The sequence below is a fragment of the Stegodyphus dumicola genome, chromosome 5, assembly GCF_044657685.1.
Source record: "Stegodyphus dumicola isolate Sdum_Otavi_A_Nest chromosome 5, ASM4465768v1".
In the NCBI taxonomy this organism is placed as follows: Eukaryota; Metazoa; Arthropoda; class Arachnida; order Araneae; family Eresidae; genus Stegodyphus; species Stegodyphus dumicola.
The window spans coordinates 222,327,379-222,347,226 of record NC_140772.1 but is presented as its reverse complement, the minus strand read 5'-3'; the positions used below and the strand labels follow the sequence as shown (position 1 = coordinate 222,347,226).

Below are 19,848 nucleotides of genomic sequence, written 5' to 3'. Positions count from 1 at the left end.
ACTGAATGGCTCTAGGTACCGTTGTTTTATCATAATGCGGGAAACATGCATACATTTATGCAGGTTCTTCATTATTAAATTCTTCAAATATAATACAGGGTGATAATATTTGACGGCAACAGTTTGAGAAGTGAAACTGACATTCAGAGGGATTCGACGCAAAATAGCAAAACGAAAACAGTAGTGCCTCAGAGACAAGGCCCCTTTAGAGTAATAATCTTAATAAAATTTAATTAAAATCGAACGTTTTATTGGCATGCATACTAAGGAAATCAGGGAAATATCACTAAAAACTAACTTTTTCTGTTATTAAAGTTAAATAATTTTTAACTAATTAAAAATAAAGTTGTTACTTGATTTAATTAAAAGATTAAGTATATTGCCATGCAGTACAAAGAAATATGTGTAATAACCCGTATGACAAATAAAACACAAAGCTTTTAATTAACTGGATTCAAATTGAACATATTACTGACGTGTAATAAAAAGAACTTAATATGGTCGTGACATAATCGAAAACCCAACATTTTAGCAACTTTTATCATAGATGTTGATTCTACCTGAGCTGCTAGCAAGAACTATCACGTTTCGGCGTAGGTGCTAGAAATTTTTTTATAGATTTTATAGATTTAAAATTTCTTGGGGCATCGGACGTCGATGCAGTTGGATCGTGCAGGTCGAAGTTCCCCTGTGCAATATGCGAATTTTGTACGATGGATTTATGGATAAAATGGCTTTCAGGAACTAAAGTAAAATACACTGTGATTTATATTCCTTTAAATTTTGTGAGTGTGTGATTATGGCAAAGCCTTAAGGGCTATCTGCCAAACGGGAGGAATGCCCTCGTGGAGGACGTTCTAAGGGAAACTGGCTACACGTTACAAATGGAGAAAACCACGAAAACGCCCATGCAGCCAGCCAGTTCGCTGGTAGTTCGAACCTCGGGAACCTCGGACCGAACTACCAGTGTTCAGCGACTTTACCGCTCGGCCGCTGGTGGGCCCCTCATATTCCTTTAAAAGTTTTTATAATTATTGCATTATTCTACTAAGAAACTGTATTTCTTGACAGAAAGAAATCTGTCATGAGAGGATTTTTCTTGATTACAATATTTTCTTTACTTCGTAAAAGGAAGCCATAACTGAAAGAAGTTTCTAAATGAGATAGTATTGTTGTGATTAAGCTTGATTTCTTCTTGTCTGCATAGAACTTCTTATTCATTATGAGCGTATTATGCCGACAAGAAGACGTTCTTATTCAGAAGAGGTCCTGGATCTCTTTTGTGTAACTCAATGAGTCCAAACATGCAAGGGTTATCTGCCCATGAGAAGTATCCCATAAGGCAGTTTCTATAGAACAAATCAGGAACAGATGATCAGTGGTCAGAAGTTATATGGAGTGATGAAACTAAGATATCGTTATTCGGTAGTGATGGGCAAAAATATGTAAGACGTAGAATAGGAGAAGAGCTACATCTTGACTGCATTCAAGCAACTGTGAAGAACCCAGTTAGTGTTATGATTTGGTCATGCAAGTCAGCAGATGGTATTGGTCGCCGTCATGTCGATGGGACACTGAATGCCAGAAAATACATTGACACTATTCTAGAACCAAAACTTCTACCTTCCATCAGAGATCTCTTTCCCAACAATGCTTCGTTTATTTTTCAGCAGGATTCTGCTCCTTGCCACACGGCCAAAATATCGAAAGAGTGGCTTCCTGCAAAGAGCATTAAATTGTTGTCATGGCCAGGAAAACAGTCCTGACCTCAATCCCATCGAAAATTTGTGGTACCTTTTGAAAACTCTTGTCCGAATGAGGCGCGCATCAAATAAAAGGGAACTAATTGAGGCTATAATTGTTTCCTGGCGTCATGTAATAACGAAAGAAGAGCTTAAAACTCTTGCCAGCTCAATGAAACGTCGATGTGAAGCTGTACTCAAAAATAAAGGATACCCTATTAAGTACTGAGAACTCACTGCAATCATCACTATCTAATGTATATCGATAACTATTATCGTTTAACTTTTTTTATATTGCAAATAATTGAATTTTGTGTTTTGTATTGAATTCAGTAATAAATTCTCTTTAAAATGCTATATACAAGTTTGCATTTTGTGAAACGTAACGTTTTCTATAAGCATACAAAGTTCAAAAACATAAAAATTTCCAAAAATGTCCACAATTTTGGCCACCACTGTATACTTGGAGGGGGGGGGAAATTATGTGTCTTAGCTACATCGTTTAGTCGGTTGCTAAGCTTGTTGTCTTTATAATCATTTTATATGTATGATGGATTTTAAACTATTCGGTTGGATTCTAAATTGTTTCTTCTGTTTATTCTAGGTAAGTGAATCCATTTGCCTGAATTTTTATGCGTATAGAAGTGAACAGTTAGACCTAACTGACTAAAGTAGGTAAGGATTGATTTTTCGATAAACTAAGTTCAACTTGTTCTGTTGTTATTTGTTTTTATAGTAATTAGGTTATCAGATTCCATTGAAGGAGAGTTTATTTTTAAGATTTATGGAAAGCGATTTAAGGAAACTGAAACAGTGTTATGATTTATTTAAATTTATTTTCTGCATTTGGTAGCTAAGTATTTTTCGGTATTAAATTCTTGCACCTTTTTCAATTTTTAATGTGATATCCTAGCTAATTCAGGATTAGTTTTTAGTGATGCCACCTTTTCAACCAGTTACTTTAACAATTTTGTTAAAAACTACAAATTTTGCTTAACGGGTACTAATGATTATAATATTAATGTTATTTTTTATTTCTTGTCGTACTAGAATATTTATTGCAGTCAGTAATTTCCTTTCTGTTCTGCCTGTAATACCATTATTATCAGTAACTAGGTAAGCTTCTGATTCTGTAATGAATCGAAGAAGCGAACACATGAAACTCTCTACGGTATGGATTGCATGGGAATAAGAATGGGAGAACTGAAAAGTAGATAGTAGATAGATAATAAATGCAACTTTAAGGTTGCATATATATTTTGAGACTGTATGAATTGCTTATCGCTAGTTGCGTGGGAATGAAGAATGGGAGAATTAACAAGCACAGAACGAATTTATGGGAATAATTCATACCGTCTCGCCAATTCATAATAACTTAAATTACCGTAACTAATTACTACGGCATTCATGTGGTATTTTTTTACCCAAAACACATTATGGTGTACCAACTTTTGTAGTAGGTAAAAGCCATGTTTGTAAAATTTTGCCTAAAATCATTGTACCGATACTATTCACTAATTTTTAGAATAAGTAAAATACTATTCCGGCCCAAATAACGTGTACCACCTAAACAAAAGTTGAAAATTCTTGTAAGGATTATGTTAATTTTATTAACAATTAAATTTTGAGTTAAAGTTCCTTCCCTATCGATTCTTAACTTCAACTTACACTTCCGGCCAGAACGTAGTTTTAGAATCACGTCTGAAAGCTAATGAGGAAGAGCATTATTTAACCGCAAAGTTCTTCCGTCTTAGAAAGAGAGATACCAGCACGCGTCCGCCTTTTTAGGCTACTCTCTCTTAAGCTATTATCACGCTCGGTTGTACTTTAGGCCCTCGATACCTTCGCAGTCTATTAACGTTAAGGGACCAACTCTGTTAGAATTTTGATATCTTCGGCTATACCTCTTTAATTTAGATTAGTTTAGGTTAATTCTGAGTATCTTAAGTTCAAGCCGAAGTGACGGTTTTATTGTACACTCCAAGACGGAGTTTTGTTAAACTTTAGTTGGAATAATAAAGGGTTAGTTTACCCTTCTATCTTGTTGTTTCCTGTCACACGAACTCAAGGGATTATTCGCTTATCAATTCTTAAGATTCTTCACTTTCGACAGTAACTTAGAATTGCAAAGTGAGGAACTCTACAATCTTAGTACCATAACATTTTACAATGATTATTTTCCAAATTCTCAATAGAAATATTAAAAATATTTTTTTGCCATTTGTACAAATTATACGCTATTTGTATTAAATATGCACGCATAAAAATGTTAGATTAAAAATTGGTTACCTTTTTAATTATCAGAATTTAAGTTAATTCTAAAATTTAATTAAATTCTAAAATTTAGTGTAAAATTTGGGTCTGTTTAAGAGAGATCAATGTATTTAAGTCTGGCCTTTTTTCACATAACTTTAACCGTAAATTAGATCCATTTTAATTTCGTTCCGTATTTATTTTTCAAACATAACATGGGAAAAAATCCTTGTTCATACAAATAGGTTGTGCAAAAAGGCAATAAAAATTTAATAGCGTTATTTGAGATGCCTTTAAATTCTTCTTTTCGGTTCAGTCAAAATTTAACCAGTGTGTTATTTTTGAAATCGCACAGTTCGATCATAAGAAATTTCTATCAACTTTTTTTCCCTCCTTTACAAGATTTTTGAATTTAATAGTTAATACTTTGTTTCTTTGCCTACCACCTATTTTTCTCTTGCGTACCACCGGTTGAGAACCACTGCTATAGCCTATACCTGTAGCTTTGGGATATGTGCAAATAGGTTGTAACAGCCTGTGGTGTAGAGGCCGAATCCGCTACGCAAAGCCCTGTTGTAACGCAGGGTTCGGATGAATCTCCATTTCAAGTTATGAATAGCAACATGAATTTTAATGGGGGGAAACTAACAGGTGGGGTTATAAACAATCCGTGACTTAGATACGCTCTGTCCAGCAGTTTTTAGAAATTTTTATACAGACAGAAATGTGCTAGATCGATAGCACACTCGAGAAAACATAATTTGTGTGGTCAAACTTGCTGATAGGCTCGGCAGGAATGCTCAAGCAGCCAATACTCTGAGAACCAACCACCTTCGCTTCTCCCTCCATCGCTGAATCCAGCGAGGGGGGGGGGGAGGGGATTCCTGCTCTGGTAGGCAACAAAGAGCGACCACATTCTGACCCCGCTGAAAGAGTTTTTGATCCCAGGAAACATCGGGGGACCTTGGAAGGTGAAGCCAAAACAATTAAGAATGGGACCTTGTTGCAACAGCATTTCCCCTCTGTTATGAAAGAGGTACGATTTTATCCTGAGTCCGGTCCTCCTGGGCGAAACCGGGCAAGGAACATCTACTAGGCCATGTTACAAGCCTAAGTTTGATACGTTTAAAATTAAAATTACCAAGCAGTCCTTGTTTGCAATCCTCAATTATCTGTCTCGAATAATTTTTTTGATATGTAAATATTGATGTTAACTCGATGAGAACGGAGAGGACTGAACTTTTTTTTACTGCTTTTTGATCCTGTAGGGCTCAGCTAACTTTGTGATGTCAATTACCATAAACCCAAAGGTGTTATGTTTGTGTTCTTAGTGGTGCATTATCACACCAGAATAACTAACCATCAAACAAACAGGCAATAGAAATAAAACACTTCAAACTTATTCTACCTCACCACGTTAGTGCTTTAAATTAAAATTTATTCTACCTCACCACGTTAGTGCTATAAATTAAAATTTATTCTACCTCACCACGTTAGTGCTATAAATTAAAATTTATTCTACCTCACCACGTTAGTGCTATAAATTAAAATTTATTCTACCTCACCACGTTAGTGCTATAAATTAAAATTTATTCTACCTCACCACGTTAGTGCTAGTTTTAAATTAAAATACGCAAGCATAAATTAACCAGTCATCTTGGACGTGGTTTCAACGCAACGCTTTCTTTCACAATTTATAAAAATTCTAAATCTAACCTACATAGAGATTACAAGATTACTTACATCACGAACAGATTTTCGAGCGCACCAACCAGGACTTACCTCATGTAATGTTGTTCCAACAAATGCAGTCTTTTCTTCTACCGGCAGGGCAGCGGTAGCAGGCTAGACCAAAGATGGGCTAGACCTCTCACACTGCTATTCGTAAAATTCTACACTTTATAGTTAAACTGCTTGCCACTCAAAATCTACATAAATTCTGCAATGAACGAACCTCATGGCGAAAACAGGCAGAAAGGAAAGAATTAAATAAAATTTCGTTACTAAATCTTCGACATAAATTCCAGGATCTCTCTCAGATTACTCATCAGATTCACTCTCAGATTAAACTGTTCGCTCGAACGGAACCATTCATACCGCTTGGGTTCCGACCGAAATGCGGTTTTATTTCCATAAACCTGCAGTTTGGCATCTCGTGTCTCGTATATCTTAAATACGCTGTGAATTTTGTATTTTTTATGTAGGGTTGGGTTAAAACCAGAGTTAAAAGAAGTAAAACTTGCACGAGAATTGGTTATTAAGATTAAAGTATTGCAGTGGCAACAAACATTTAGCAGATTTTGCCGTTATTTACATTTTAGCCCAAAAGGGACGTTAATCCTGAACGGCATATTAGTCTGGAAACGACATTTTGCTTTGAATCACTAGAAACAGCGTATCACTTTGCAAATTATTGCCGCCAAATATTATCGCCCTGTATTATATTTAATGAAATTAAATAATGAAGAATTTGCATGATCGTGTGTATGTTTCTTGCATTGTGAAAAAACAACGGTACCTGGGGCCATCAAATTTTGAATAACGTGAGCACCTGGAAGCCCGAATTTGTAATCTGGTATTTGTTTTATTGTCTATTCATGCTTTGTAAAACTTGAACGAAATTTTAATTAAGAATGTCATCGAGTTCAAAGTGAGCTGTGGCAGCACTATACAAATAAAACATTTTTATCTTCATATCGCGAGACTGTCTATTGGAAATTCTAAAGCTGCTGTTTTTAAATATTTTTAGCCCAAATATTCTCAAAATGTGTATGTAAATGAAATAAATGCCTCTTCGGCCGTAATATAAAATATGAAAGCTATCATTTTTAGCCCAAAGGGCGTTATCCCAGAAGGGCTATTAATTTCAGTTTGGCGTTTTGCGTTGCAAATTTTAAATGTCGGTTCAATTTTCAAATTGTTGCCACCAAATAGTATCGCCTTATATTAGTTAAAAATATTACCAAATATTATCGCCCCTTCAATATTTAATTAAAGAAATTAAATAATGAAGAATCTGCATAAATGTATGTATGTTTCTCGCATTGTGATAAAACAACGTTACCTAGAGCCACCCAATTTTGAATAACATACATTTCCATCCGAATATGGGCATCTGGAAGCCCTAATTTAGAATTTGAAATTTATTTTAGCAATTTCATTATTTTGTAACACTTTGTAAGGTATTTCTCCGATCTTCTTTGAGTGCCTTCGTGGTGTGGTAGTCTGCACGCTGGGCGCGTATTCCAGAGGTCCGTAGTTCGATTCCAGTCGAATGCGGTGCATATTTTTCATCTTGCCTGTTTCTAAAATATTTAATGTCTCTACAACATCATCGAATTTTTCATTAACAAACTCAACTATTTTATCTCCACCGCGCGAGACTGTGTATCGGAAATTCTAAAGATATGCTCGTTTTAAAATTATTTTGCGATATTGCTGTTGAATTGAATTTTATGCAAAGAAATAAAGTGTGCAAGAATATTTAACGTACGTTGAGATATAGTGCAAAGAACATTTAATAAAGAAAGGTAACGCACAAAAGTTTTAAAAAAAGTCCATTTGGGCGTAATGTAAAATCTAAAAGCTTTCGGATTTAAAAAAAAAAAAAAATGTATTTTAAAAATTATTTACTTGTTTATTTTTGGAAGATATTTCTTTTAACTATTCGATTAATAATTTCGTTTACTACTGCATAAGATGCTACAGGACATAGAGGACTTAAAAGGAGACTTCTGTTTGACCCTGAAGGTAGCAAGGCATATTTTTTGAGAAATCTGTGGTGAGATATTCATCTTGTTTGCCTGTTGATCGAGAAGAGGGAACGCAGTAGCATGAAAGCCGATAGTAACCTTGGAAGACTTTTCGCAGGACTCCTTTGTTGTGTTCTTTGTCCTCTCTGCTTCGTAAATCTAGTCGTGGTGGTTGGATATATAAAAAAAAGATGGTGAGGTCTTTCCCACCTCTTAACATTTTGTGATATTCATTCTGCAAAATGTGTTAGAAGTTTTCCGTAGTTTTTGGAGCTTTTATTGTTAACAGATACTATTATTATTTGTGACGGGCTTTTGAAGTTGAGCAAGTTTATATACGTTATCCATTGTTGATGTAATGCAAGAATTCGTGCTATAATGTGTATTTGCCAATTTTCAGAGCCTTTTATCTTTTTTATGATTTCTGTTTTAAGTGATATTATGTTGATATTTAATCTAATTCAAAACGGCCAAAGATTTTGATTCTTTCAGATATCTTTAAGAAATTCATCGGAGGAGTTTTGACACATTCCTAGTAGGTCATGCCATATATTAATATAGTATCAAATTTAATGACAATATTAAGGAAGTGCCAGAATGTAGCAATTTACGAATAGCACTTAACTGTTTTCGCAGTAATTCTAAGAGCCTTGACATTTTTACGTCGCGGCATAGTTGTCAACGGTGTCAAACTATGGAACGGATATGGCCCCTGAAGCAGTTTTATGAGCCTGCTAATACATTTCGTTGTATTTGCTAATACTTTGTTGCGAAGATTTCAGGATTTGAGTCTTGAAGTCCTAGTGTACATTATGTTCATTACCATGTAGGGTCGTTAGGTTATTTTGAAGCAGGAGACATAAAAAAGGAGCAATGTCCCCACCGGGACTCGAACGTGGACCTCTCGAATACGCGCCGAGTGTGCTATCGTTACACCACGAAGGCATGCAAAAGTGATAGAGAAAATATCTTATATACTCCCCCTTTTAAAGAACGACTGGGGATTAGGGGACACGATCGCCAAATCCTGGTAGTGAAGAATTATCATCCACCAGCTTTTTAGTTCCGACGCCACTGTAGAGACATTACTTTATTTGGAAGCGAGAGACATGAAAAATGAGTAATGCCCTCGCCGGGACTCGAACCTGGACCTTTCTAATACGCGCCGAGTATGCTACCGTTACACCACGAAGGCGTGCAGAAAGGATAGAGAAAATACCTTATAACCATTAAAAAAGAAAATTTATAAATTGAGCTAATTAATTTATAGTGCGTTATAAATCTCGCATTCAAGGATTTCAAGATGCAGATTTAGTAGTACCGTTTGTTCTTATCCATGTCAAAAAATAATTGAGCTCAGTTACAAATTTTTGCACTTTGTTTGGGAATACTTTGATAATTTTCGAACAGTTTCCATCGATGAACTGCTGTCTGTGATGAAGGTAGTTTTATTTCAAAGCTACAGACTATATCAGAATCAAACCGCAATCTTCAGCTGCGGAAAGAAAGAAAGAAGTTTTAAATTATTTCCATACAAATGTATGTATTTTTATTTACGTCTGCACGAAATATTTAATAATAGAAAAAGACTGGTCTGTTATCATGTATTCTGAAGTTTCGTTCCATTCGGAAGACTTTCTCTGAAAACTTTAAAAGTTTTCATAATTTGTTTTCTTTTAGTTTAAAATAAGTTAGCTAAATGCTTAATTTGTAGAGTCGTTAGGATTTTAGCCCAAAGGGCGTTAGCCCAGAACGGTTATTAATTTTGTTTTGGCATTTTGAGTTGATTCACTATAAATGTCGGTTCACTTTGCAAATTGTTGCCACCAAATATTATCACCCTGTGTTAAATTTAAAGAAATTAAATAATGAAGAATCTGCATGAATGTATGTATGTTTCTCGCATTGTGATAAAACAATGTTACCTAGAGCCATCCGATTTCAAATAACGTAATCCTCCACCAAATACGAACACCTGAAGGCTCTAATTTGAAATTTGAAATTTGTTTTATTATCGATTTCGTATTTTGTAGAGGAATTTTTGATTAACAAACTCAACAACGATTTCAAAGCAAGCTTTGGCAACACTATACACTGTGTATCGGAAATTCTAAAGATAGGATCATTTTAAAATTATTTGATGATATTGCTGTTGAAATGAACTTTTATGGTTTAAGGGCAAAGAACATTAAATAAATAAAGGTAATAACTGAAAAGCTAAAAAAAAGTAACTTTGGGTGTCATGTAAAATCTGAAAGATAAGGGTTTTTTTTTTTTTTTTTTTTTTTTTTTTTAATGCTAAGAAATATGCAGTGCCCTCACCGGAACTTGAACTCTGGAGCTCTCGAATGCGCGTCGAGTATGGTTTGATTTGCACCACAAAGGCGGGCGGAAAGGAAAGAGAAAATGCCTTATAAATTAAACATGTTAGAATTATTTTAAATAAATGTCAGTCTGAAAAATTTAACATTTTGCTATCAGTGTATTTTAATAATAAAGTGTAACCAACGAAAATTATTTGCAGGTACCAAAAGTTAGATTTCAGATTGAAAATAAATGCGAATTTTTTTCCCTTTTCGATATTGGTATTGTGTATGTATGTTTTGATAAATATTTAGTGACAAAAATTTAAGATGTATTTATTTATTAATAAAAAATTACCATTTTGTTAAAAATAATAATAAAAAAATAAATAAAAAATACGGAAATTTTGTCAAAGAACAATTGTTTAAATAATTGGAAAATATAAACTTTGATAATCTTTTTTTAAGAGTCCTATACAAATTTTCAGTTTTAATGTCTTTGTGTTTTAGAATTCATATCATATCATACTTTTCAGAAAAGGCTTTTCAAAACTACACACAATATCACAATTATAAAAATTTTATACACACAGTACAAATTTTGAATAATCGGAACTAATTTCAAAATTTCATATCATAAGTAAATTAAAAAAACGCTTAAAAGGGCTTTTTTTTTTTAACGTTTTGTGTGTTATCTTTATTTATCAAATATCGTGTTTTTTGCACTTAAACCACATAAAATTCAATTCAACAGTAATATCCTGCGTATCTTTAGAATTCCGATACACACTCCCATGGCTTTGGAGATAAAACTTTTTTTTCCCTTACAGGGTTGCAGTTGCTCGTTTTGAAATCTTTGATTTTGTTAATCAAAAAGTCGTTAAAGATTTGAAAAATATGAAATAGATAATAAATTCAAAATTCCGGCTTCCAGGTGCCCATGTTCGGATGGAGGACTAAGTTATTAAAAATTTGATGGCTCTAGGTATTGTTGTGTTTTTAAAATGCAAGGAAGATACATTTATGCCGATTTTTCATTATTTAATTTCTTTAATCACTTTGCGATAATATTTCGTGGCGACAATTTAAAAAGTGATTCGCCGTTTTTAGTGAATCGCCAGAAATTGCCGTTTTGAGACAAATAGCCCTTCTGAGTTGACGCTCCTTTGAGCTAAAAATTACTACCCGTCATTTTAAGATCCTGAATTCGACCCACATGCAATTTGTGTTTTAGACCACTGCCCCATAGGAAATACAATGAGGGCAAAACCGCACTTTGCGAAGAGGCATTGATTTTGCTGCAGTATGAATTGACTAATTTTCATCATTTCGTGCAGAAATTTATGCTTATATGTATTTTGTTCGTATGTGGATATATCATAATCAGCTGAAAATCACAGCTCATATTATAATGAATTACCAGCACTCCATAGCTATGCCCCCACACTCTTTCATTTATAGCGTTTCTTTTTAAGTGGGACATCGGTGTTTTGCCATAATAATATTTGTTTCATTACATCTTATGCAATTAATTTCGATAGTTAATTTCTCTTACATTTTGAACTGCTAAGTACACTGGGGGGGGGAAGCACAGTTGTGTATCTCCCGATCTGCTGGGCTGATTGACGAAACTCACCTTCAAATGTCTCGAAAGCGGGACTAAGGATATATATTAGATTTATATATAGCATTGTTCTAACGTAGGTATTTTGACACAAAATCGGGCTTTTTCTGAAATAACATGCCATTTTTTTCCCCATATTTCGATTCTACAACTCAAATCATAGCAAACTGCCAACTTTTATAAAAATCGTAGCAGTAGTTTTTAAAACATTAGCTCTCAAAAATTTAGCTCCTCCATGTTAATTGAATTATATTTATGTTTATTAATATATCTTTTTTTTTAAAACATACTTCTTCCAGAATTCGCGCTTTCGAAACATAAAAAACGCAATTTGAATTTCGTCAATTGGACCAATAGAACGGGAGATATACTACTGTCCCCCCCCCCTCCGCGCAGTGTACAACTGATGTGTAACATTTTAAAATGCGTATTTATTTACAGTTTTCAACCCTCTATTATTGGAAGCATTTGTTTTTCAAAAATAAAACACTTTAGACGTATGACATCGTGCATATTGTTTTAGGATGATAAATTTAGATATTTGCTTATGTTTATCAGTATTCTTTAAGCTTAACGTATATATAACTGCAAAGAGGTTTAGTTTGTAAGAAAGATTTTAAAATATAAATCGAATAAATATTAGAATTTAATATATGTTTTGCTCTTGAGTTTGCGAAAGCTTATTCAGAATTTAGAGAATACGTCGGACGGCTTTATCAATTGCAGGCGGCCATTGTTCGTAACCATGGAAACATGCACTCTCAGCATTTTGAACAAAACAAGTTATTTATGTGGGGGGAAAAAAACGCGTGCTCGGGGATTATCTGCTTCCGTTGATGATTCCGAGAAAGAAAAATCTCTCATTTGCATATCAAGAAAATTACGAGTGTGGGAGTTCGTTTATTTCTAAGCTCTCGACTCATGGACATCGTTCGAGGTTGAAAAATTTAATTAGCGAGTGGAGTTAGTAAATCAGCTGTTAATTTTAATTTGTTTAAGGATTTTCGATTTCGTAATTTTTCATGTGTTTTTATTTTGTGTATTAGTGGTAGCTTTACTTCCTCTGTCCTCTTAACTGTTAATTGAAGTTTTTCAAAGTGTCTTTGTTTTGATTGATTAATTAAATTTTAATTAATATGTTCCCGTTCATTCAACGGGAAGGGGATAATTTAGAGCATAATTACATACAATTTTCAAAATCTCTGAAACGTTATAGCTATAAGCTAGTTTAGAAACTGACCTCTTATCAATTTAAAGGAATATTCCTTTCTTATTGAACGAAACATTACTCCCCGATGTGTAAGCATCCTCGAGAATCAATTTGGGTACCAAAAACACACCAAAACGAAACAAAAAGGAAGCATATAAGGTATTTTCTCCCTCCTTTCTACAGTGGCGCCCGAACTAAAAGGTGGTGGATGATGATTCTTCACCACCAAAATTTGGCGATTGTGTCCCCTAATTCCCAGTCGCCCTTTAAAAGAGGGAACATATAAGGTACCAGAAGTGGGCGCAATCCAACCCACCTAACAGGGGCAGGGAAAAGTGGGTCACCAGAACTTTGTATATGCTCACACAGGTATTGCCCCGTCGCAGTACTGTACAAACCCACCTAACCAAACAAGTTGGTCTTATGGTTATAACAGACCACGTATTTTCTCCCTCCTTTCTGCATGCCTTCATGGTGTAACGGTAGCACACTCGGCGCGTATTGCAGAAGTCCAGGTTCAAGTCCCGGCGACGGCATTGCTAATTTTTTATGCCTCCTGCTTCAAAATAACCTAATGACTCTACAGTGGCGACCGAACTAAAAGGTGGTGAATGATGATTCTTCACCACCAGTACTTGGCGACTGAGTCCCCTTATTCCCACTCAACCCACCTAACCAAATAAGTTGGACTTATTTTCATAACAGGGCACCTTTCTTTCTTTATGCCTTTGTGGTGTAACGCTAGCACACTTGACGCGTATTCGAGAAGTCCAGGTTCCCGGTAAGGCATTGCTCGTTTGTCAGGTCTCCTGCTTCAAAATAACCCAATGAGTCTACAAGCTATCTTACGTATTTCCATGTGCCTTATTTTTCTTCAGATACATTTTCTGTTAGTTTTAAATAGGAAATTGGGTTAAACTGCATATATTTACGTATGGGATACAAGGGGTGGGACATTTCCTCTTTCCTAAATGTTTTGCCTGTAAGATGTCTCTTCTTCTTCGCGTAAACTATGCTAGATCCTACAAATGAACCTCGTGTATTCTCGCACAGGCGTGAAGTAAATACCAGCACAGAAAAAAAGGTGGGTTCAAACTAAGAACGGAAGGCACGATGATCGTGCTTAACAATAACACGACAACTTGCGGTGGAACTTAAACGTTATAACATAACATCAATTCAAGTCAGTAAATAGTGTTGGATTAGCACGTTAAGTTACGGCTAGCTTAGGTTAACTCAACAAACCTAACAGGCGTGGCAATTATCCGAAACATCCAAGGTGCGTATTAGTGTAACAGCAAGATCAGCAACGAAACGTATGGGAAGTCACAACCAAACCACTAGGAAAGTTTTATACTACTACTTTAATTTTCAGTCTTTCAGAATACATTTTGTGTGTGTGTGGGGGGGACTGATTATATTACGCTCAAAGAGCCTTTTTTTTTTTTTTTTTTTTTTTTTTTTTTTTTTTTTTTACGTCTTGTGTGTTATTTTTATTTATTAAATATCACGTTCTTCGCACTTAAAAACCGTAAAATTCAATTCAACAGCAATATCACAAAATATTAAAAAAGAGCATATCTTTAGAATTTCCGATATACAGACTCGCGCGCTGGAGATAAAAATATTTTTGTCCGTACAGTGTTGCCTTGAAGCTCGCCTTGAAATCGTTGAGTTTGTTAATCAAAAATTCGTTACAGTTTTACAAAATTTGTCATAGATAAAATTACAAATTCGAAATTTCAAAAATTTGGGCTGCCAAGTGCGCATATTCGGTTCGAGAACTACGTTATTCAACCGTTTTCTTTCACAATGCGAGAACCATTCATGCATTTATGCAGATTCTTCATTATTTAGTTTCTTTAAATATAATACATGGCGATAATATTTGGTGGCGACAATCTGAAAAGTGAATCAACGCAGAAAGTGAAACGACGCAAAATGCGGTTTTGAGACTAATAGCCCTTTGAGTGTAACGCCCCTTTGGGCTTAAAAAAATCTGTAGTATATTCTGAAATTGCACAAAAATCTTAACATATTTCGGGAATTTTGAGTTCTAGATTCAGTTTTAATTCGCTTGATGAACTAACTTTAAACTTTAATAACCATTTTATGAAAGTACAGTTTCTTAGTTAATTTTCTGGAAATGTCAAAGCTAAACTGGTAATTGCTTTCGCAATTAAGAAATTTAGTATCTTTGTTTTAGAATTTTGTAATATTTCTGCACGTGCATGGCTTGTTTTGAGTATATTAGCTTTGCTTTTATAGAATAAATTAACAAAATTTGTGTATAGCCGTTAAACATTTGTAGGGTGAAAACGAAAGTTAGTGAAATGACTAAGCCTTTACGAAAATGTTATTAAAATAATTATTTTCGTCGTATCGAAGAATGCCTGGCAACTTTCAGATATTCCTTTGCAGAGTTGCGGAAGCGTGAACTCCGAGGTTAATCTCTAAAAGGAGACTGTGGCTTTGCAAATGACGCTGTTAAGTAATTCTGTTTTCTGGTTGATGACGTTTCAAGGACCCTCATGCCTTAAATTCTCATTCGGAATATGCATATTATTGTGTCTTGCACATTTATATGTAGCTTTCTTTCATTTATAATTAGCTTCATGTTAATTTTATGCATCCACATTGTCGACAAAATTTGCATTTTGATTGAGAAAGGAAATGCCGCATTACTACCTGAAACGAATTATTGCAGCATACCCAAACTATTATGATGACAGTTTTTTTTTTGGGGGGGGCGAAAAACAGTTTGTTATAATAGTGTCTGGCATCTGGCAGGAAGTATTTAAGATTTGCGTTGTATGGGTTCGTGGATTGAGTGATTGATGGCAACACTTATTGGAGAATCAAAACAAAATTTATTCGTCAGTAATACACAGGACAGTTTCAAAGACACGTTGCAGTCCTAAAAAAAAAACTACGACAAACGTGCTGAAACAATCAGCGACACAACCTTCAGGCTATAAAGTTTAAGACAGCTTCACGGCAATGCATCTCCCGACTCGGTCGATCGCTGTCGAGCTGATCTCTGAACTCAAGACACTACTATGGAACTCAACATATTAACTATGCTACTCAAGATGCAGGGTACGTATAACTTTTAACTTGTCTTCAAGAACATTCTTAGGAAAACCGGTAAGAAATTTTTCTAGAATGTTCTCGCTCAGTCTATGACATATCGCCAAACGGGTGATTTCGCGCCAAATATGGCAACCCTGCCTTTCCTTGTCACTTTCTGCAATCCTAACCCCGCTTTGAGGGGAAGATATTTGACCGCAGCTGATCTTTTCCTAACATTATCGTTAAGAGTCAGGATAACGAGGGTTCATTCGTCAGTTTGCAGATTTTGCAGTAAAACTGAATAAAAACGTTTTAACTAGTACAAATAAGTGTCCTGCATCAGCTATCAAAGGTCGAGGCATTGTTACTGTTTGATAACTATAAAAATATTTTAATTGTGATACAGTGATTATTATCACGAACTTTGTGAGTTAATAGCGAAATTTCGTATCTAACAAAATTTTAATTAATTTTAAAATATAAAATTTTAATTAATGTTAAAATATAAAATTTTAATTAATCTTAAGCCTAAATTATACTTAATCATTCTGGAATTATCATTTAAGCTATTAAATTATCCCATATATTGACTCAGCATACCGTCCACAACAAATTCAGTTTCTACGCCTTCAGTGTCTTTTTGCCGAGTGAGGTCAAACGTAAACTTTCAGTTTTGTGCACCAAGAAATTTGACTTCTTGCCCGCTGGCCGAATTGCTTGTTTTTGCGTAGAAACTGCTATTTTTAATTGTAAATTTTTTAAAATTGTTTTAACTGTGTTTGGCGTTTTATGTTTTTGTATATCTTTCAATTTTTAATATAGATATTTTGAGTTTTTATGTATTTTTGCCTTGTCACGAAGTCAAACTGAATTAATTGAATCAGAAAATTAATTCAGTTCTTTCTAGTTATGACAATAATTTAAAGATGAGAGACACATACAAACACAGCTTGTCAGGCAATGCCCAATAAATCATACATGATCACGTGTCATATAGAGTGGCGGGTGTTTGGCAGAAAAGTACCAAATAAAACATAGGTATAATGATACATAAATACAAAGTAAGTTCAAAAGTAGTCTGTTGCATCCGATGTTTTCTTTCCTTTTTTCATTGTTTTTCCCGCTGTGGAAGAAACCTGCCAGCTCTGCACAAACGTACATAACTTATTCTTTCTAATCAGCGTAGCGGCTGGTGGCCAGCTAATGGTCGTTGGGCTGCATGTGGTCCGAGACGTCGTTTTCTGCTACCCGCAGCAATATTATTAAAATTAATTGTACTGTGTTAGTATCGCCCTCATCCGCCACATTGTAAGAAATTTAGTTGGGAATTGTTGCAGCCGTTATTTCCACGATTCTTTTGCAGTTGTAATGTATGTGGCTTGAATTAATTACGCCTTTAATACACCCAGTACAACTTATATTAACTGCACATGTTTAATGTCTGATAAGCTAACTGCCATCTTTCTCGATATTAAGCAGTGTTTGATGACACTTTTCTTTTGCATTGTAAGAAACAACACTTCCGAAAGCAGAATGAATCAACTTCTTTTAGAAACGCCTGTATTATTGTTATTTCTTTTCCTTATTTTTAATGCGTAGCCTGTTTTTTTCCCTCTTTGGGGGGAGGGGAGACCCTTCGATACTGATCTATATAAACAACAGTGTGAAACTGCTTTTGGAACGACATGTATTTTGTTAATAATCTTGTTTCCATTAAAAGGTATCAAAATATTTATTAAAATATCAAAGTAAAATATTATTTATCAAAATATTTATTTATGGGAGGAAGCCTCTGATTGCTATAGAAATACACTGAAACACATCAATCGACTTCCTTCTTACATCGCGAAATACTTGCCAGATTATGTAATTGACATGAAAAGGATTAAGGACAATTCAAAACAGATTAACAAGAGATAAGCGCAAAACATTTTTGATGGGCATATTAACCATGCGCCTTACCAGCGAGGAGCGATAAAGTCGCTGAATACGGGTAGTTCGGTTCGAGGCTCTGATCTCGCGAACGGGCTGGTTGCATGAACGTTTTCGTGAGTTTCTCTATGTGTAACCTGTATACGAGTCAATTTCCCTTAGAAAGTCTTCCACAAATGCATCCGTCTCTTAAGGCAGATTGCCCTCGAGGCTTTGCTCTAATCGCATAAACCAAACCATAACCGTCCTGAAATATTTATTCCGCAAGCGTAACGAACCTTTCCTTGTTTTACCCGTCCAAACTGACTCGTCCTTAGGATCCTTATATAGAATTTAGCTTAAAAGACGAATTAGACTTTAGAAGAATTCAGATCTCTGCGAAAAGTTGCCGAGGGGCCTTACGCCTGCTGCTTCTCTCGAAATATCTACTAGTAATAAATTCACTAAGGTAGGAAATGCTGAAAGTCCGGACATTGCTCCTGATTATACGGATAATAGGAAACATGATAATCCTATTCTGCTAAAATCGATAAAAATTGGATCGATTCCGATCTACTAGTAATCATCGATCAGTCCAGTTGTATTTGTGGTTTTGAAGTTCTGTCCGTGAGGAAATGTGACGAAATCTAATTCTTCCGTTTCTTTGGAATTCCAGATTTGGGGAAGCAAGAACACCACATCTTTCTCAGCGATGTATCCCAAAGCTGTTGGAGATTGCGTTCGATGTTGCCAACAGCATTCATTGCCTTTCTGCCAGAAAACTTTAAAACATCACGTGATTGGAAGATCCTTATCATACTCCTGTCATGAATGCCATTGGTTCTGTAATACGGTTTTATATTCCTCCACCCACAAAACTCACGCTGTTTTCTCTTTGTGTGTTTAGTACCTTTGACTGGCATTCTGCGTTACCGCTGACTGCCCTGTTTGCTGTGCAAAAGACGGCCTGGGTTATAAAATTGTCGTTAAATAAATATTTTTAAGTATTATAAATTCTTTCCTTTAATCTATACGAATTCAGGTTGTGTATTTCCTCTCGCCCTTTTCCTATTCAAAACAAAGATCACGAAATCATGAGGAAAATTCTGCGTTGAAATTTTATCTTAAATGCATGCTTGCCCATCCACTATTCACTAATATTTCTCAATAGTAATGAATTTTAATGTAGCCTTCCAATAACTTCTTTCTCTAATAGCTTTTGTTTCTCACAACGATCTAATTTATCTAAAGGAAGATCATGCATCCGTAATTGCTGTTTGTTTATCCTGCTGTATTTGTTATCTGTTTGATTGAAGGTTTGAAGTAAATTTTCGTGTGCATAATTTTATGTGTATGAAAATGTTGGGTTATCCTAGGTCAGTTGCGATGCCTAATCTATGTAATGCCATTGACTATTATAATTTAATTGTAAGCAAAAATTTGAGTAACATTAATATCAAAAACATACCGTCGGCATATTTTTTGTCTTCTTTATCATAGGCAAGTTTACCGTCGCCAGGACAGCTTTGTCTTTTATATTCTTTGCAAAGAATAAAGTTCTTACGAATTTTCTACATACGTAGATAGATGATTTTAGTGCAGATGTGAAATTGTTCTATCTCTTTCGTACAATGTAGAATGAAAAATCTAAAGAAGCGAAACTTGCCGGAAAAATATGAATACAGGGACAAGTCCATTTAACATTACAGTAAATGACTATCTCTCTAAATTGGCGAGATATCGCCAAATTTAGCGACGAATTTTGGAAACTATTTTTTGTCGCCAAATTTAGCTAGGAATCTCCAAAAGTCGCCAAACGTGGCGATATTTAGCTCTGATCCTTTTGTTACTGTAATAGGTATTGTAATTGAATAATTGTAATTTATTCTCTATGTAGATGTAACCGCAATTCGGCCCACATCTTTCCAGTAATTTCGAGAAGATAGTGCTAGAAATGTCTCACCAGCTTTTCACAAACTAT

General features: G+C 34.9%; 1 protein-coding gene across 7 annotated transcripts in view; it reads left to right on the top strand.

The window, feature by feature from the left end:
• LOC118183348 (uncharacterized) overlaps positions 1-19,848 on the top strand; it is a 384,570-nt gene that overhangs the window by 215,790 nt on the left and 148,932 nt on the right. The window contains exon 1 of one of the 7 annotated variants that reach the window (XM_085817698.1): positions 2,371-2,417. The exons of the other annotated variants lie outside the window; for them this stretch is intronic. The gene's annotated coding sequence lies outside the window, so the exon portion shown is untranslated. Of the gene's footprint in view, positions 1-2,370; positions 2,418-19,848 lie in introns of those variants that run through there. 7 annotated transcript variants of the gene reach the window in all.